At 42.9% G+C, this 21361-nt stretch overlaps 1 pseudogene; it reads right to left on the bottom strand.

Annotated features, from left to right (window-relative positions):
• LOC140904800 (up-regulator of cell proliferation-like) overlaps positions 1 to 21361 on the bottom strand; it is a 55380-nt pseudogene that overhangs the window by 5396 nt on the left and 28623 nt on the right.

Here is a 21361-nt window from a genome sequence, read left to right as displayed (position 1 = left end):
CTCTTTGCTGGGACATGTCTTTTACAGGTGTAGCTAACAGCACTGTGGCTTTGCTTACCTCCCAGCGACCAAATCAGTCCCTTCACTCACGCTACTTCCTCTCTCCTTTTGGGGAGCTGTGAGGACTGTCATTACTTACAAAGCAAATTTACCCACATTGCAACCTGGGGAGCTAATGCTAAGACACCTCCAGGCCAGTCCTGGTACGGTAATGTCTCCGGTGCAGTGTTAGGGTATTTGGACCTGATAAACGATTAACCCATTTATTATGTGTTATAGAGACATTATTAAGGTCACAAGAGCAAACTATTCCACTGCACAGGAAAGATAGGAAGAATGGCAAGAGACCACCCTGGCTTAACCAGGAGATCTTCCATGATCTAAAAATAAAAAAAAGAGTCCTACAAAAAGTGGAAACTAGGTCAGATGACAAAGGACGAATACAAACAAACAACACAAGTATGTAGGGGCAAAATTAGAAAGGCCAAGGCACAAAAGGAAATCAAACAAGCTAGGGACATAAAGGGTAACAAGAAAACATTCTACAAATACATTAGAAGCAAGAGGAAGACCAAGGACAGAGTAGGCCCATTACTCAAAGAAGACAAAAAACCAATAACAGAAAATGTGGAAATGGCAGACGTGCTTAATGACTTCTTTGTTTCGGTTTTCACCAAGAAGGTTGGTGGCGATTGGACACCTAACATAGTGAACACCAGTGAAAATGGGGTAGGTTCAAAACAGGAAAGAGCAAGGTGAAAATTACTTAGACAAGTGAGATGTCTTCAAGTCACTAGAGCCCAATGAAGTGCATCCTAGAATACACAAGGAGCTGACTGAGGAGATATCTGAGCCATTAGCTATTATCTTTGAAAAGTCATGGAAGACGGGTGATATTCCAGAAGACTGGAAAAGGGCACATATAGTGCCTATCTATAAAAAGGGAAATAAGGACAACCCAGGGAATTACAGACCAGTCAGCTTAACTTCTGGACCCGGAAAGATAATGGAGCAAATAATGAAGGAATCAATTTGCAAACATCTAGAAGATAATAAGGCAATATGTAATAGTCAGCATGGATTTGTCAAGAACAAATCATATCAAACTGACTCGATAGTTTTCTTTGACAGGGTGACGGCCGTGTGGATGGGGGGAAGCGGTAGATGTGGTATATCGAGACTTTAGTAAGGCATCTGATATAGTCTCAAATGACCTTCTCATTAAAAAACTAGGGAAATACAACCTAGATGGAGCTATTATAAGGTTGGTGCATAACTGGTTGGATAACCATTCCCAGAGTAGTTATCAATGGCTCACAGTCATGCTGGAAGGGCACAACGAGTCGGCTTCTGCAAGGATCAGTTCTGGGTCTAGTTCTGTTCAATATAGTCATCAATGATTTAGATAATGGCATAGAGAGTACACTTATAAAATTTGCAGACGATACCAAGGTGGGAGGAGTTGCAAGTGCTTTGGAGGATAGGATTATAATTGAAAAAGAGCTGGACAAACTGGAGAAATGGTCTGAGGTAACTAGGACGAAATTCAATAAGAACAAATGCAAAGTATTCCACTTAGGAAGGAACAATCAGTTGTACATGTACAAAATGGAAAATGACTGCCTGGGAAGGATTACTGCAAAAAAGGGATCAAGAGGTCAGAGTGGACCACAAGCTAAATATGAGTTAACAGTGTAAGACTGTTGCAAAAAAAACCAAACATCATTCTGGGATGTATTAGCAGGAGTGTTGTAAGCAAGACATGCAAAGTAATTCTTCTGCTCCAGTCCACGTTGATTATGCCTCAGCTGGAGTATTGTGTCCAGTTCTGGGTGCCACATTTCAGTAAAGATGTGGACAAACTGGAAAAAGTCCAGAGAAGAGCAACAAAAATGATTCAAGATCTAGAAAGCATGACCTATGAGGGAAGATTGAAAAAATTGGGTTTGTTTAGTCTGGAAAAGAGAAGACTGAGAAGGGACATGATAACAGTTTTCAAGTACCTAAAAGGTTGTTTTAAGGAGGAGGAAGAAAAATTATTTTCCTATCCTCTGATGATTGGACAAGAAGCAATTGGCTTAAATTGCAGCAAGGGAAGTTTTGAGAGGAAATTTTTCCTAATGTCCGAACTGTCAGGGTGGTTAAGCACTGGAATAAATTGGCTAGGGAGGTTGTGGAATCTCCGTCATTGGAGATTTTTAAGAGCAGGTTAGACAAACACCTGTCAGGGGTGGTCTATATGGTGCTTGGTCCTGCCTTGAGGGCAGGGGACTGGACTTGATGACCTCTCAATGTCACTTCCAGGCCTATGATTGTATAATGAAGCACCAGCTCTGCTTTAGTTTAGGTTGAGAAGCCCTTTCTACTTAAATGTTATTTCTTCTTAGTGCTGTAAGATCTGTATGCTTACTTGGACTGTCTTGAAATTTGTTGTCTCATGGGGGAACAGGATAGGGTTAGTGACCCAAATTTTGGGGTCATTTGAGCAAGGAGTTCCCTAGGCACAGCTCGTCAAAAACACAGCATTTTGCAAAATCAGCAGTCTTATAATGGAGGGGATTGTGCACCACACAGCTCAAGATCCCCTACTTGATCTCAGTCACTCAGCATTTATTTCAGCCAGTGTGTGGCACTGACTGCCCGTTTGAGGAAGCAAAACTGAAAACATCTATTAAAGGAAACCTTTGTCTTTCTAGAACACTGCATGCAAACACTCATGAGCCAAAGAGATTGAAACGTGCATGGGCTGTGAGCCTAGGCAAGAGTCTTTCCAGACAGTCCACTCTCACAGTAGCTGGATGGCTCAAGTACATTTGAGCCCTACTCTACTCCACAGTATTAACAACCTTCCTCAGAATACCATCCTTGCCACCATGGATGTCACTTTCCTATACACCAATATCCCTCACAATGACAGGATAGCTGCCTGCCCCAAATATTTAAAAGACAATGGACAACCATCAATTATCCATCCCAAACACATAGCCAAACTCATCCAGTTCATCCTCGCCTGTCATAGATTTACCTTCAGCAATAAACATTTTGTCCAAAGCATGAGAACAGCCAGGGGTACTAGGATGGCTCCCCAATATGCTAACCTCTTCATGGGTCATCCTGAAGAAGAATTTCTGGAGAAGTGCATCATGAAACCAGTGATATACCTGAGAAATTTTCATCCTATGGGAAGACAGCTTAAACTCCCTCAGACTTCCACCACAACTTCAACAACCACCACCCATCCATTAAACTCTCTCTGGAGCTTTCCCACACTAGCATCAACTTCTGGACACCACAATCAGCTTCAGCAATGGAACCCTACAGACAACCATATGCAAGAAACCCATGGATCACCACACCTACCTTCATAGATCTAGTAACCACCCCAACCATACCAAGAAATATGTTATTGACAGCCAGGCACTCAGATACCACAGAATGTGCTCTGAGGAGAAAGTAAGTGATATATACCTTAATGAAGGGATAGCCTATTTTTGTCAAGGTCCAAATTTCTTGGTCAAGGTACAGTCAAGGTCCAGAATCCAAGAAAAAAATGTTTAAAACCCCATAATGATAATAAAGAAATAAAAACATTGTGGGGTCCATTCAAAAGCATCTCGCATTCCGGATTTGGCCCACGGTCCACCTATTGACTATTCCTGGCTTAACACACTTGTTGTCGATATTGTGAAGGCCAAAACTATAACCGTGGTCAAAAAAGACCTAGGTAAATTGATGGAAGATAGGTCCATCAATGACTATTAGCCAGGATGGGCAGGGATGGTGTCCCTAGCCTCTCTTTGCCAGAAGTTGGGAATGGGTGACAGGGGATGGATCACTTGATGATTACCTTTTTTATTCATTCCTTCTGAAGCACCTGGCATTGGCCTCTGTCAGAAGACAGAACACTGAGCTAGATGGACTTTGGTCTGACCCAGTATGGCTGTTCTTATGTTCACTTAAAACCACCTTCACCAAACAAGGACACTTCATCAGAGAAGTAGATTGCATCATGCAACAGGCCACCCAAATACCCCAGGAGAATCTGCTTCAATACAGAAATAAACCCCCTTCTGACTGCATACCCCTATTTGTCACCTACCACCCCACACTGGAACCCATACAGTAAAGCTAGTGTAACCACCAATGGGTGTAAACAACTACACCCCATACTTGATGGGTACCCCATCATGAAAGAAATATTTCAAGAACCATCTCTTCTGGTCTTCGAACAATCTCTTGAAACTCATTGTTGCCCTGGTTTGAGGGATGTGTATACCCCATTATGTGATCAAACTAATTGCAACCATATTATGTGCATTCTGCCAATAGAAATTAATGAAATAGAACACCACATAGTTAAGGGTTAATTTGGAGACAGGCTTTTAGAAGCGAGGTCATATCTAGCTGATAGTTTTTTGCTAATCAGAATGGGAGGAGGGGACAGACAAGTAAACAACTGAGACTGAAAACCTTGGTGGTTGGAAAACTTTGAATCTAGGCACCTCTGATATGAAAAGTTGACTGAAAGTTAGAAAAGAGATGATCCAGTTGGGGTCATTATGACCTATGTGTTTTGTAGAAGTTAGTTATAAAAGATTAGCTAATAGAGTATATTGTGGAGCAGTCCTCTGAAGCCATCTTGAGACACTTTTTTCTGACACCCTTTCTCCCTGGTGGGTGAGCAGCTGGCCACTGCAAACCTGCTGTTAATTACACAATACCATTCCAGATCTTAGGAAAAAGATCTGGGATGTTCTAAACCTATTGCTTATGTCTCTGTATGCTTAAATCTAATAAACTGCAGTGTTAGATAAGAGCATACTTACTTGCATTTAATCCTTGATCAGACAGAAGTGCTGTGTTCCTATTGATTGATTCCTGACACTGCATGGAGTGAAATAGTTAAGTTGCCCCTGCTGTGGGTTCTCAAAACCCCAGGTAACCCTCGTCATCAAGAGCAAGCTCCCCACAGACCAGGACACACCCACTCAAAGCAGCACCAGACTCTGCCAGAACTATAGATGCAAAACTTGCAGACATATCTCCATTACTATAATGATCAACATTCCACACAAAACACCTTTCAAGATCCCAGGATCTTATACATGCCTATCACATGTAGCACACTTCATCCAGTGCACTAAATGCCTGAATAATGATTATATGGATGAAACAGATAAGCATTATAAACTCAAATGAATATACACAGGAAAATGATAAAAGACAAAAACACCCTATCACCTGTGGGTGAACACTTTTCATAAAGTAATCACTCTATATCTGACCTATCAGACCCAATCCTCAAAGGCAACTTGCACAGCATTTTCAAAAGAAGAACCAGGGAGCTTACATTCATTAGTCTGCTGGACACCAAATCATGGATTATGGACATCATGGATTGAACAGAGACACTAGATTTATGGTTTATTAAAACAATCTGTAATCCACTAACCCCTTCTTTTTTTCCTATGTTTGCAGAGGTGCTAATGGCCCATTCTACTTTGAATGGTCCCTTACAATATTTGCTAACTACTTATGCTAAATAATCTGTTCCATCTTGCATTTTGCTCTGACATTGGGAGTAATGTTCCCAGACCTGAAGAAGAGCTCTTTGTGGCTCAAAAGCTTGTCACTCTCACCAACAGAAGTTGGTCTAAGAAAAGATATTACCTCACCCACATTGGCTTTCCAATATCCTGGGATCTACCCAGCTACATCTACACTGCAGACAACCCTATGCTTGTCAGAAATCTGAGAATCATCTCTAGGAATATTGACAGGTTTCAGAGTAGCAGCCGTGTTAGTCTGTATTCGCAAAAAGAAAAGGAGTCCTTCTGGCACCTTAGAGACTAACCAATTTATTTGAGAATAAGCTTTCGTGAGCTACAGCTCACTTCATTGGATGCATTCAGTGGAAAATACAGTGAGGAGATTTATGTACACACAGAACATGAAAAAAATGGGTGTTATCATACACACTCACTTAAGATGAGCTATTACCAGCAGGAGAGTGGGGGCGGAGGGTGTGGGGAAGAAAACCATTCTTGATAACTTCTGGAAATGGCCCGCCTTGCTTATCACTACAAAAGGTTTTCTCCCGTGCCCCCCCCGGTGGTAATTATTATTTTCTGCGAGTATCTGCTGCTGTTCTTGTGACACAGTGCCCTCTGGTGGGCAAAAGGTGGAATGCAGCAACATTTTGGCAGAAGCTTTTTTTTTCTACACAAAAAAATTAAAGATATGCATGGCTCATTAATTATGCATGCCTACAGTAGTACAGAATTCCTCCAGGAGTAACGTTTGGTGAAAACCTGATTTCACAACAGCTGTTCCTTTGTAGAAGATTTTCTTCTTTGATGAAACACAAATGCCTCGTGATTAAAAAAATCCCATTCCCCATGCACCAAGTGAACACTCCAAGGGTTGAAATGCAGGACTATTCAAGTTCAAAATCTTGGTCTTTATCTTCAAGGTGCTCAATGGCCTTGGCCTAGTGTATCTAAAAAATCAACTAACGCTACAGGACAAAGACTGTGGTCAACATTTACTCTTGTCTGCCACAATGAAATGGAATTCTTTACAAGGTAAAGCTCGTCTAGGTAGGAGACAGAGTTTCCTTGAAAAGGTGACCAATAATTTAAATCTGATTGAATATCAGATGAGGAGTGAGCAGAGGGATTCAAAGAGGAAAGTGATGGGTTCAAATCAACAGGTAGAGAACATGCTTTTAGCAGCTCAACCTCAATACATTATTTCTTTAAAAAAATGCTTATGGATACACTGGACACAGAAATATTTTGGATTGCTTTTTCCCAAAATTGGCATTTCTGAATTGTTTGGGATATATACTCAATGTGTGTCCACCTCAGATACCCATCCTACCTGACCTTCAATGAAATTGAGGAGTTCAACATTAAAAATTAAACGTTGTTTTAAAACTAAGTATTTTAAATACTTGTGGCACCTTAGAGACTAACAAATTTATTTATATGCTCAAATACATTTGTTCGTCTCTAAGGTGACACAAGTCCTCCTTTTCTTTTTGCGAATACAGACTAACACGGCTGCTACTCTGAAACCTATTTTACATACATTATTCTTCCTCTATAATGTGGTCATGGCCTTTCCAGTGTGCAGTAAATCAGTTACTGAAATTGCGAACTGATGGTAGTTGGCTTATTTAGGCACATTATGGTACCTTTCCTCAGTCCTCAAGTCCATGCAGTTCCATCCCCCCTCTTGAGTCACATGAGCTTGGGGAGGAGAGAAACTATGGAGACAACCCAGAAACTCAGCTGAGGGGGACTGGGGCATGCAGCTCTAACGAGGACCTGCAGATTCTGATGGTGTCATCAATCACACGTTCATAGAATCATAGAATCATAGAATATCAGGGTTGGAAGGGACCTCAGGAGGTCATCTAGTCCAACCCCCTGCTCAAAGCAGGACCAATCCCCAATTAAATCATCCCAGCCAGGGCTTTGTCAAGCCTGACCGTGAAAACTTCTAAGGAAGGAGATTCTACCACCTCCAAAGGGAACGCATTCCAGTGTTTCACCACCCTCCGAGTGAAAAAGTTTTTCCTAATATCCAACCTAAACCTCCCCCACTGCAACTTGAGACCATTACTCCTTCTCCTGTCCTCTTCTACCACTGAGAATAGTCTAGAACCATCCTCTCTGGAACCACCTCTCAGGTAGTTGAAAGCACCTATCAAATCCCCCCTCATTCTTCTCTTCTGCAGACTAAACAATCCCAGTTCCCTCAGCCTCTCCTCATAGGTCATGTGTTCCAGACTCCTAATCATTTTTGTTGCCCTTCGCTGGACTCTCTCCAATTTATCCACATCCTTCTTGTAGTGTGGGGCCCAAAACTGGACACAGTACTTCAGATGAGGCCTCACCAATGTCAAATAGAGGGGGACGATCACGTCCCTCGATCTGCTCGCTATGCCCCTACTTATACATCCCAAAATGCCACTGGCCTTCTTGGCAACAAGGGCACACTGCTGACTCATATCCAGCTTCTCGTCCACTGTCACCCCTAGGTCCTTTTCCGCAGAACTGCTGCCTAGCCATTCGGTCCCTAGTCTGTAGCTGTGCATTGGGTTTTTCCGTCCTAAGTGCAGGACCCTGCACTTATCCTTATTAAACCTCATCAGATTTCTTTTGGCCCAATCCTCCAATTTGTCTAGGTCCCTCTGTATCCTATCCCTGCCCTCCAGCGTATCAACCACTCCACCCAGTTTAGTATCATCCGCAAATTTGATGAGACTGCAATCCACACCATCCTCCAGATCATTTATGAAGATATTGAACAAAACCGGCCCCAGGACTGACCCCTGGGGCATTCCACTTGACACCGGCTGCCAACTAGACATGGAGCCATTGATCACTACCCGTTGAGCCCGACAATCTAGCCAACTTTCTACCCACCTTATAGTGCATTCATCCAGCCCATACTTCTTTAACTTGCTGACAAGAATACTGTGGGAGACCATGTCAAAACCTTTGCTAAAGTCAAGAAACAACACATCCACTGCTTTCCCTTCATCCACAGAACCAGTAATCTCATCATAGAAGGCGATTAGATTAGTCAGGCATGACCTTCCCTTGGTGAATCCATGCTGACTGTTCCTGATCACTTTCCTCTCATGCAAGTGCTTCAAGATTGAATCTTTGAGGACCTGCTCCATGATTTTTCCGGGGACTGAGGTGAAAACCCGTTGTGGGTTTTTTATATATTTTCACTCTAGACATTAGTAGTATACAGCTCAATAGGATTCATCAATATATATATTTTTACAGGTTTCCACACCCTCTTTTGTCCTCCAGTTTCATATGTTGACACATACACATTTGGCACTGTTGACCATTTTTGAAGGAAAAAAAAGTATTTTTTCCTTTTCACAAGGCATATTTATTAGAGATGACTTGAAGAAGTCTTCTTCTGAAAGCAGTGAAATTGAGAAAGCCTTTACAAAATACATACACCACAGGAAGCTGAGTATTTTGTACATTGTGCAAAATGTGTTTTGCCAGGGGAAAAAAGACAAATGATTATTTTAAAAACAAAGTATATGGTTCTCTTTAAAACCATGGAGATAAACTGCAAGTTACAACCCAGGCATGGCAAACGTACCCTGGGAAAACACAATTCTTTTGGGAGGCTTTTGAGGATGCTATCAAAAAGCCCAGAAGTTTCTGCTGGTGGATTTAAATGTTTTAGCACCCGAAGCCTACAGGTTAAGAACAAGCATTTCTCCCCCAGACTGGCCCTATGTATACACCTTGAAAAAAACAGAAAAGTAGTAATTTTTTTAACAATCCTTAGCCATTTTAAAAAAAAAGAGCATCCCCCTGATAAGCATGTCTAGCCATGTACACAGAAACCTAGCTCTTTTGAAACTCCTCATCAAAGCCAGACCGCATCAAAGGAAGGTTATTCTGTGCTCAGCCTCTGACAACCTGGTAGTGGCCAGCTCTGAAATAGCACTCAACTCTGTAAAAGGAAAAGTCCCCCAGAAACCCTAACAAGTAAGCATGCTAAAAAGAAAATGGGGGATTAGTAAAACACTGAGCGATTACAAAAACCTGTTCCTCAAAAGAATAAAAGATGATTGTAAAACAGATCAGGGGTTTTATCAAACATTTGTTGAGTTTTGCTGTCAGGCATTTTAAATAAAATGGTTGAAAAATTGTACCTCGTTCCTAGCCATCAGCTAGAACAAACACGCCTCTAGTGATGAAACATGCCTCTAGTGATGAAGAAAATATCAGAACCACACCTCCTCACCAATTGGATTCAGAGATGAAAGACGTTCTTGAAAGATCCAGTTTATCAGACTCTGAAAAGGCTAAACTTTACGAGAGGGTCCTACAAAGGTATCTGGTATTGGCCAAGAAGGGTGAAGAGAAAAGACTAAAAGAAGTCTCTTTCTCCCAGAGTAAGAGGAGCAGGGGGCTGGGCCCATGGCAAAAAGGCGGAGGGTCATGGCCCCTTGGCCTCCCCATCTTCCAGCATCCCTGTCACCATGTGGTCATTTTCTGGCAGGGGCATGCCTATGGACAGAACTCTAAGGCTTTCAAGCCATGTGTAGGGCAGCTTGTGTTTGGAACAAAGGAAGCACAGGCTGCATGACAAAAGACTATAAAAGGCAGCTGCATCTTCTCCATTTTGTCTTCAGTCCTGCTTCTTATCTCTGGATGAACTTTGCTACAAAATGAAGCTCTGAACAAAGGACTGAATGACCCATCCTAGCTGGGGTTGTGTTCCAGAGGGACATTCAAGCCAGCAAACTCACAAGTACTGATAGGAGCCTGATATATGGACTTTCAAATCTTTGTATATATGTAACTGCTTTACCATTTAACATCTATCTTCTTGTTCTTTCTTTTTTCTTTATAATAAACCTGGCTGGCAGAGTGGTATTTTGGGTAGTATCCAAACCTATACTGGCCTGGTGACATGGCTGACCCTTTGGGGTCAGAAGAACATTTTGTATATGTGAGCAGAGTTTTTAGATAACTTCTCACTGTACTGGACGTAGGTGTTGATTGGGAGCCAGAGACTGGAATGCAATTAAGGGGCTGTGTGATTTCATTTTTGCTTCTTGATAACCAGTGTGGGGGATTGGAAGCACAGTTTGTGACTGGTTGGGGAGTTTAACTTCAGTGTTACCCACCAGTCTGGGGAGTATCTGCTCTCCCCTTTGCAGCCTGCCCTGACATTGGCATTTCCAGTGAGGGCTTCCCCTCGCACTGCTGGTCACACCCCGTTTGGACTGTATCAGTTAGTCACCATGCCTTTTGGTTTCTGTGCGGCCGCAGCCACATTTCAGTGACTTACGGACAGGCTGCTGCAATCTCACCACCTATATGCAGCAGCCTACATAGACAATATAGTTGTAGACAGCCTCATGTGGGAAGAACATCTCCAACACCTCACAACCATCTTGCAAGCTATAGGGGAAGCCGGGCACACCATCAACCTAGTCAAGTGCCATCTTGGGCAGCGAGAGGTAACATAGTTGGGGTACAGTGTGGGCCAAGGTACCCTACACCCCCAGTTGGATAAAGTACAAGCCTTAGGGGACTGCCCGGCCCCTATGACAAAAAGGCCGGTAAGCCAAGTCTTGGGCCTAGCAGGATACTATTGCTACTTTCTGCCAAACCTTGCAACGCTCATGTCACCCTTACCCGACCTAAAAAAGAGCTTCCAGCTTCACAAGATACAGTAGTCAGCAGAGTGTGAGAGAGCTTTCCTGGAACTGAAGGATCGACTAACTAGGGATCCCATCCTATTCCACCCAGACTTTTACAGAGCCTTCATATTACAGACTGACGTGTCAGAAATGGGATTGGGAGCAGTGTTTTCTCAAGAAGCTGAGGGAGAGGAGCGTCCAGTTCTTTATTTGAGCAGGAAGTTGTTTCTCTGAGAGCAGAAGTATTCAACGATAGAAAAGGAGGTGTTGGTGGTGAAGTAGGCAATCAATGCACTTAGGTATCATCTACTGGGGAACCCCTTCCATTTGGTCACTGACCACATGCAACTTCGATTGCTTAACATTATGAAGGACATCAATGCCTGGGTCATGAGGTGGTAACTTTCACTGCAGCCCTACGATTTTCAAGTTGGCCACCGACCCGGTAAGGCCCATGCAAATGGCAGACTTCTTTTCCCGAGTGGGCAGTAAAAACCCAGAAGAGAGACCACAACCAGATTCCCTCTTAAAGAGAGGTGTGCATGACGGGGCGCAGTGGTTGCCCTTGTAAGAACCATGACAAGTGCTATGTAAGTGAACTTAGACAGTATGCCATGTTACCAACTCTTATTGTGAATTTAGAGTTACATGGTGTCTTTGTAAAGTCCAATAGGATCTCCTTATTCCTGGCTTTAAAATCCTGAAATTTCCCATAGTAGAAATAATCGCTGTCTCCCATTATTTGAAATGAGATTGATGCCAAACTGCCCTGGGATGAGACGACTATCATTCACTACAGGCTTTGCATGTGAAAGTAAGGCTGCCCCAAATAGAGATGGCTGCCATCTCCCACAGTTTTCCATTATACTGAAGCCAGGGTGCCCTCAGAGACAATGGCCACTTTCTGGACTCTGTGGTTAATGGCTGGACAAGTAACTCTGAGGAACTGGGAGGAACGTGGGAAGCAGGAGACATCCTCATGAGGAGAAGAGGCTATTCAGAGAGGTGGGGGGGAGGACTGAGGAGATCTCAGGGAAATAGGGGGTGAAAGAGGGAAAATGTGAGGGGTAAGATATTATAAGGGCAGGGGAGAGGGTGGGAAAATGTGGGGGCAAGCGAATGCAAGGTGGCACTGGGGACAGAAGCCTCTGGGGGGCAATGGGAGGAGTGTGGAGTGGAGGAGGGGACTTAGTGGGGCAGGGAGGGGAAGGGGATAGGATAGGGGTAAAGGAGAGAGATGAAGAGGCACAAAATGGCAGCTCCACCCTTGCAGGGGTTAGGAGTAGATAAGGGGAGTCATCTTCAAGCAGATGGGGGGGAAGTCTGCAGTTTGCATATTTGTTTAGTGTTGAATTTGACCCTAAGGCACTCCACAGACTAAAGCAGGAGGCAGCTTTCCCCTAAAGGCTCACAAACCAGACAAGAAATTTACAAACCGTGAAGTATAGTATAATTATCGTTTTACTCTTGTGATATTTAGGCCAATCTCATGTGTATTTGGTTTTTGAAGGTCCTAATGGATCATTTTTGTAAACTTAAGTGAAGCATGTTGGGTGAAATTCTGGCTCCACTGAAGTCAGTGACAAATTCCTGTTGGAGGAGAGAGGTTCTTCAACAGCCACCCAATAGGAGAAGTGGGGGGAAACAACCTAACTAGTTTGAAGATGGAGCTTGAAAAGTTTATGAATGAAATGATGGCATGGGGTTGCCTATGACAGCAGGGACTGAATTCGATGACCGAGGAGATTCCTTCAAGTCCTATGTTCTATTGACTTCAAAGGCACCAGAATTTCACCCACTGAATTTAGGTACAGTGCAAAAATTATGAGAGGAAATACCGTTAAGTCCTTCTGTCTCCTCCAGCTCCAGGACCGGCTCAATGTACCCTTCTTGCTCCAGCTTTAAGACATCTTTCTGCCTTGACTTTGGAGCTCTCTGTGTCGCTGAATCTTGCTCCTGATTTAAACCATCTGATTGTGAAATTAAAGAAAATAAATTATCGGTACTTCATCAATAATTGACTTTCTCACTAGACACAAACACATGTATTTTCTTCCCCGTTTGTGTGAATACAAACAAACTGAAAATGTGGAAGGATCACTGCTAATTTCCTTGTAATAATCTGAGAAGTGCAATGTATAAGATGGAGTCCTCAGCTATTTGTAGGGAATTTTACTATGAAATCCTGGGCCATATCTGAAATAGATGAAGATGCAAAAATGCAACCTTTACTTCTGCAAAAATATATTAAGTGTTGGGTTTGTTTGTGGGGGTTTTATTATTGTTTTGGTTTCACTCAAATAATTTTAAAAGCAGCTGAAGGTTGCAGGTGAAAATTTCTTAGGAGGCTTTTCTATTCCTCACTGAGGCCCAATACCCAGGTTAATTTAGAAAAAAGAGGTGTTAAATAATAACAGTTATAACCAAAAGAAAAAAAATGTTTTTGTCATACGGTAGAATGAAATGTCTTCTAAATTCAGAGGTGCTTTCCTATTTATAGGACTACTGAATGTCACACAGGTTACACATTGCTATTTTACTGGGACGTTCTGCAAGCTTCATACACTTTTGATTTTGTGCAACTGTACAAGTACATAGTGAAATCAGGATAGACCGTTTTGTTTGTTTTTTGCTTGAGTTTATTTTATTTCTTTTTTCCCTGGGGAAAAAAAAAGCACTGGGTGATATTTTCATTCCTGCTCTGGACCCTTTATGCTGGGTAAAAGGACCAGAGGAATGGTTCCAGCGGAGGGAGAATCCCCTCTATACAGGAAGTGATGCTTTGCCACTGTTAAAAAAAAATTACAACTGTTTCTTTGAGAAGGTCTAACAGCTCCATACTTTAGAACAGGGATTTGACATTTGGAGCAAGGGGGCCTTTTGCTGTCTCTCAGAAAATTCTTCCAGAACTACCCAATTTATACGCCTCTGAAAATAACTCTTGGCACATGCTCAGTAGAGGCTTGTTAGAAGCTGGCAGCCAAAATCTAAGATTCCATCCTCACTGAGCATGATCCATCCCCACACAGCTCCAAGTTAACCTTAGTGAATGCCCTCCATCCCTGAAATTCTCTGTGCCAACCTCACTGAGCATGATCTGCCTGCAAAGAACTCACAGAGTATGCTCTCGCCCAGGGCTTGAGGCTGACAAAAAACTTTCCCTGCAATTGCTCCTTGCAGTTGCTGGTGGCCACCGTGGCATCGGGCATTGAACTGCTAGCAGGGTGAGTGTCTGCTGTGGTCTCAAAGCTCCCCCTGCTGGCACCCTGGCAGTGAGGATGAAAGCCTGATTCCACTGTAGATGGGGTGAGAAGCAGAACAGGGACTGGGGCAGCTGGAGGATATTAATGGAATGTGGCAGAACGCAGTGTAATGGGAATCAGAGGCAGAATGGTGTAGGCGCCCCAGGTATCCGTCCCTTTTCTACCACCCCACCCAAAAAAACCTCATCCTCTTATACCCACAAGCTGCCTGTGATGGCCCCGATTTCCATGAGTTGCTTCAGGCTCCCAGCATTGCCGATAGTGCACCCGTCACAGTTCCTGGGAGTGAGGAGTAGAGCTCCAAACCAAGTGGGAAGAGTCCCGCTTACCTATAGATCCTTTGCTTTTTCTACAGAATGGGGAACATGGAAAGCATCCTTTTTTCTTCTTCCTTTTCCATTTTTCTTTGGGCTCTAGTGTCTCCTTAGCTAATAAAGAAGAACAGATTAAAAGAGTATTCAGTGGTTACCCTTGTAATAGGCATGATAAGTGAGATGTAAGTGAACTTGGCCAGTATACCATGTTGCCAACTCACATTGTGAATTTAGAGTTACATGGTCTCTTTTAAAAGTCCAATAGGATCTCCTTATTCCTGGCTTAAAAATCCTGAAATTTCCCATATTAGAAATGATTGCTGTCTCCCATTACTTTAAATGAGATTGACACCAAAATGTCCTCAGATGAGACGATTATCATTTACCACAGGCTTTGTGCTGGGTAAAATGTCCAGAGGTGTGTTTCCAGCTGGGATAGAATCCCCTCTACACAAGAACTGATGATAGCCGCAGGACCAAGGGTGCGGTCTGAATCCCTAGGGTAGGAGGCATACCCGGGGTGGAGCTGCAGGCAATCAAAACGTATCAGGGATGGACCCACAAAACGTAGCTCTGCAGAGATAGTGGGAAGTCCTGCTGCTCACAGGCAGTCAGGGACAGGCTGCTTTACTTAGAAAGCCCCTGCCTTGGAAGATGTTTTGGCCCCAGAGTAGCCCACAATCAGGAGTTTGTAAAGGTGGTTTAAAGCCATCTTGTCCTCCTCTTCATGGACTGCAAATAAAGGGCAGCACGGAATCTAAACCCATATGATCAATGTTACTATTTAATATTATTAATCATGTTTATTACATCAGTAAGAAGGGCCTAAGGCAGGGGTAATCAATAGGCAGACCGCAGGCCAAATCCAGACTGCCAGATGCTTTTGAATGGAACCCCAAATCTTTTTATTTTCTTCTTATAATTTTTTTTATTATTATTTCCTCTGGAGTCTGGACCGTGACAAAAAAAAATAATTGACTATCCCTGGCCTAACGTCTAACCGGAAGAAGCCCCATTGTGCTAGCAGACAGTCCCTGCCCTGAAGAGCTTGTAATTTAACTAGTCCGGACATGCCAGCAGAGTGAACAATGTAATGGCAGCAAACATGTTAGTTCCAAGATACATTTTTGAGGGGGTATTTAGGAGGGGACCAATTCAATGTAAAGAAAAGGGCACAGGGTATGGGAGAGGCAGGTAGGAGGCAGGCGTGATACTGTGGTGAACAGACTGGGAGGGAGGGTTGGAACAAACAGCCAATTAAGGGACTGCTGCACTAAGGTGAGGGGATAAAATTGGACCCCATCAAGGCTACCCCTCCCTCCAGTACCTGGACACAGAATGTGCCCTGGAAGTTAAGGTTAATATGAGAAGTTAAGGTTAATATGAGAATCTTAACTTGAGCATTTCTTGACTTTATTAAAAATTGTAACCTTAATATTACATTAATGTAATCTGTGTGTACACATAGTGATGATAATTGTGAGACAAGTTATAGAGGGAGCTAGTAACAAACCCTATATTTAGATTGCCTCACTATAAAAGATTCTCATGATTCCCTCTCCCCGACACACACAATATCTAAGACCTCCATTGTTGGAAGCAGAACAGAAAGATAGTCCCTGCCCCAAACAGCTGACAATCTAAATATAAGACAAGATAGTGCAGTAAGTACTTTAGCTTTCAGCCAAAAACTTTTTCTTTCTAATATGGACACATTTCTTTCTCAAACCTATATACAATTACTGATAGCTCAGAATTATACTGGATGAAGATCATGACAGGCAATGATAGACTTACCCCATTCGTACCTTTTACAAAAGACCAGGTCTAAACTTTTGACTGAAATGTTCCAACTGGAAAGTTTGGTTTGGATAAAATCAAACTTTTTTTTTTTTTTGAAACTCAAAAGCCACTCCTGGAAAACACTATTGAGTAAGGCAACAATTACAAGGGTACTATGAAAGGAGGTTTATTAATTGATGATAGTCCTTTAACTATATCTTAAAAATACCTTTTAATATTTTATTTATATGCTAGTTTATATCATATTTGGGGAGGTGTCAAGGTTCCTTCCCCACTCTGAACTCTAGGGTACAGATGTGGGGACCTGCATGAAAACCTCCTAAGCTTACTTTTACCAGCTTAGGTTAAAACTTCCCCAAGGTACAAAATTATTTTACCCTTGGATTTCCACTGCCACCACCAAACTTTATCTGGGTTTCTGAAAAAATGGAGTTTGGACACGTCTTTCGCCCCGAAATCCTCCCAACCCTTGCACACCACTTCCTGGGGAAGGTTTGGTAAAAATCCTCACCAATGTGCATAGGTGACCACAGACCCAAAGCCTTGGATCTTAGAACAATGAAAAAACATTCAGTTTCCTTACAAGAAGACTTTTCATAGAAGTAAAGGAATCACCTCTGTAAACTCAGGATGGTAGAAATCTTGCAGGGTAATTAGATTCAAAACATAGAGAATCCCTCTAGGCAAAACCTTAAGATACAAAAAAGACACACAGACAGGAATAGTCATTCTATTCAGCACAGCTCTTTTCTCAGCCATTTCAAGAAATCATAATTAACACATACCTAGCTAGATTACTTACTAAAAGTTCTAAGACTCCTTTCCTGTTCTGTCCCCGGCAAAAGCAGCATACAGACAGACACAGACCCTTTGTTTTTCTCCCTCCTCCCAGCTTTTGAAAGTATCTTGTCTCTTCATTGGTCATTTTGGTCAGGTGCCAGCGAGGTTACCTTTAGCTTCTTCACCCTTTACAGGTGAGAGGATTATTCCTCTGGCCAGGAGAGATTTTAAAGAGGTTTACCCTTCCCTTTATATTTGTGACAACTATTAATCGAAAGAAAGAAAGAAATTAGTAGTCCTTACATATCCTGCTTTCTTTGTATGTGTCCGTCTTCCTTAGATCATAAGGTCTTTGTATTGTTAAGGAAAAGTTAGCACATGTGACTCCATTTTGGTTTGGGGCCCACCATTGTCTAAAAGCAAGCACATCATGCACCAGGAGGAGTGTTCCTTAGACACTGCATCCCTGTGAAAATCCTCCTCCTTGTCTCCAGCCTGTCTTGACTCCCAGTATCTGGTTTTTGTCAGTCTCTAACTCCCTATCTCCTGGCCTGTGATGTGAGGCCTCCCATCCTGATAAAAAAAGTTCCTGATGCATGGCTTTTGGACCATGCTGTGTAATTAACATACTGGTTTAGCAGGAGGAATGCACCAAGCAGGGATAGGTGGTAGATAAGAAAAGGGTTTGTTTATTGGCTAAGGTTTCTGATGCACGAGGGCAATATGCTTTGCTAAAAAGTATATAACCTTTGTATAATCTGTATTTGGGGTCCCCTCCTGGCTAGCAGGGGGGCACCACGCTCGAGCGTAATAAACTTGGTGTTTCGTGGGAACTCTGCAGTTGTGGACTTTGTTTATGTGCCTCAGCCTAGATTCGAACTGTGCGTGACCTATCAGGTATAATTCGTAACAGCATTTGTGTGCGTGTCCTACAAGGTGTAATTCGCAGCATTTGTGTGCGTGTCCTACCAGGTGTAATTCGCAGCATTTGTGTGCATGTCCTACCAGGTATAATTCGCAGCAGTTGTGTGCGTGTCCTATCAGGTATAATTCGTAACAGTTTTAAGGAGTGTCCTTACTCTTTCTGTTTTGTAAAGCACACACGATTGGTACTGAACAGATAAATAATGGATACATCACCAAAAAACAAACAAAAAACAAAACAAAACCCACCTTTGTCATAAAGGTTTGTCTCCTCAGTAAAGTAAGCCATAAAAATTAGGACCAAGGCTACGAAGTCAAGTACTCTCAAGTTAGGAAATACCAGAATGAGTATTGCCCATGAAACATTAACTCTGCAATAAATGAGGCAGGGATCCTGCAGACAACAGACTCCTTCAATACAGAGCCACAGAGCAAAGAATTCTGTGCACTGAATAAGGCAGGGGTCGCGAGGGAAAAAAATAACATGGGATCATGTAATTAACGTCTGCATCATCGGGCAAAGGCACAAGAGGACTGAATTAAGGGTGCCACGGCAACACTTATTTGGACATTTGCTAACCTGAGAATGCTAAACTTCTTAACCTTTTAATCCTTTTTAAAACCTTGACTTTGTATTTCCTAATTATTTGATGGTTTAATTTATTGATGAAAGCTAAGCTAAGAAGCATTAAATGAAGGGTTTTTGGTTTCTTAATTTCCTTCGTTTTTGAATAGAAAGAACATCTATTATATATGTGCTGTTTAAACAATGAAGCTCTTACTCATCTGTTGTTTTCAGTATATATTTTATTGCCATTCTTATCTTTGTGAAGGTCCCTTTTCACCACTCAGTGCTGTGTTGATCAGAGTATAGAAAGTAATTAAATTAAACTGTATTAACATAAAATTCATTTTATGCAACTTCAGTATCAGTGAAAGTTCTAAGCTCTAATCCTCAATTTATAAGAAGCAGATAAACAATATCCAAGTAAAAGAGCAGGAATTTTGCATCTTATTTTCACTGAGCCTTTACTAAGGAAAGTAGCAAACAATTGCTCTTTGAAAAGAAACACTGTACTGTACCACAGTACAAACCCAAATGAGCCCAGCAGGAGACTGTCCTGCTTATCCAAATCTGGTCCTGTTTCATTATAAACTTCCTATCTGTGATGATGTTCTGGTAAGAAGGGGGCAATCAGTTGTCAAAGGTAGCTGTTGCCATGGCAGCCAGGGGCTAGTCATTCTCCCCAGGTGTGACAAGGAGCTGGAGGCAGGGAGCGCTGAGTGGTGGATTATCTCTGATGTCACAATGCTACTGCTCAGGCAGCACCAGTGGGCAGCAAATGTGCACTGTGGGGGGGGGGGGGGGGGGAATAGGCTTTCCCAGTGCTCTCGTTTCCCCAGATTTCCTAAAGAAACCTACAACATAACACCGAATGCACATTAGTGATTGTTCCACACACATGCTAATTAGTAGCTGAAATTTGATTCAAATTCCCGATGGCATGTTTAGAAACCAGTGTTCCAAAACAAGGAGAGACCTTGTAAAACAGAAAATTTGGATGCTCTGGTGTATTTGTGGTTGTGTTAAAATTGAATACTGCGATTTTAAATTTTGGGCACGGTTCCTGGACCTACTTGCATGCTAAGCAGCTCAGTGGGGGTGTAGCAGCAGTCAGTCAGCAGGTACCCAGTGAATTGTGCCTCTCTCCGTTATAGGCAGAAGCTTACATTCTCTCCTTCTGATTTTGGGGTTCTTATGTGTTTTTGTTCTGGTCTTAAGAAACAAATTAGCGAGACATTGCAAACTTCCAGCAAGAATCATTTATGTTTTTCTCTAACTTCTCTGCTTGTGTGCCAGAAAACCTAAAAGAAACCTAAAACCTAATCTCATAAAAACTGAAATAAAATTCTGCAGCCAAAAGTCCTAACTTCCCCCATACTAATTTCCCCCTACTCTTACTGACATCTTCTGGTCAACTGTTTGAAATGGGCCACCCTCATTGCCACGACAAAAGTGATTTTTCCTCCTCTGGTATCCTACTCTTAATTGAATTGTCTCGTTGGAACATGTCCATCTCCATGATATTTCGTTTGCTGGGAGTCCCAATGAAAATGGGATAGTGGGGGAGTTCAGAGGTTGTTGTAGGGGTGTTACAGCATTGCCACGCTCACTTCTGTGCTGCCTTCAGACCTGGGCTCTGAGGGCAGCAGCCAAGAAACTTTCTGAAGTGAGAGGAGGTTCTAAGATGTGCGGAGGGGTCCCTGCTGCTGAGAGCACCTCAGCTGGGGGCTCCTACCTACTAGTCCCCTGGCAAATTAACGCAAGGACCAATTTGGGGGCATCCAGAAAAATGGACCCCTGAGCCCCAGAAGGAACTGCAAGGGAAGCCCTGAGCCCCAGCTGCGGATGCCGGGAAGACACCCAGAGTGCCGAGAGCAGTGGGGAGGGGCATGAAAGTCCTGAGCTCAGCACCCCAGCCTTGGCTGCAGCCACGGGGGTCAGAAGCCCCTAGCCCAGACACCCAGAGATGTGGCTGGAGCAGAAGTTGCCAAGGCCAAACCCCTGAGCCCAACGCTGGGCTGATGCAGTGCACTCACTTCTGCATGCCTCTGGTGCATCTGATATCCCCAGCCCAGCAGACAAACAGCTAGGAGGCCCCTACTGGGTTCTCCTGGCTGGAGGGATCCCAGCAGGACAGGGAGATCGGATTTCATGGGGCAGGGCTAATTCGATCTTGCCAAGAAAGGCACAACAAGAACCAACAGCTGTCAGTTGAAGCCAGAGAAATTCAGATGAGAAGTAAGGCACACATTTTTGACAGTGAGGGAGACTAACCACTGGAACAAACAGAAAAGGAGGACTTGTGGCACCTTAGAGACTAACACATTTATTTGAGCATAAGCATTCGTGAACTACAGCTCACTTCATCAGATGCATGCAGTGGAAAATACAGTGGGGAGATTTCATATACACAGAGAACATGAAACAATGGGTGTTAGCATACACACTGTAATGAGAGTGATCAGGTAAGGTGAGCTATTACCAGCAGGAGAGAGGGAAAAAAACAAAA

Source organism: Lepidochelys kempii, unplaced genomic scaffold (genome assembly GCF_965140265.1).
Source record: "Lepidochelys kempii isolate rLepKem1 unplaced genomic scaffold, rLepKem1.hap2 scaffold_74, whole genome shotgun sequence".
NCBI classification, from domain to species: domain Eukaryota; kingdom Metazoa; phylum Chordata; order Testudines; family Cheloniidae; genus Lepidochelys; species Lepidochelys kempii.
The sequence above is the reverse complement of the archived record's forward strand: the minus strand, read 5'-3'. Positions and strand labels throughout refer to the sequence as shown.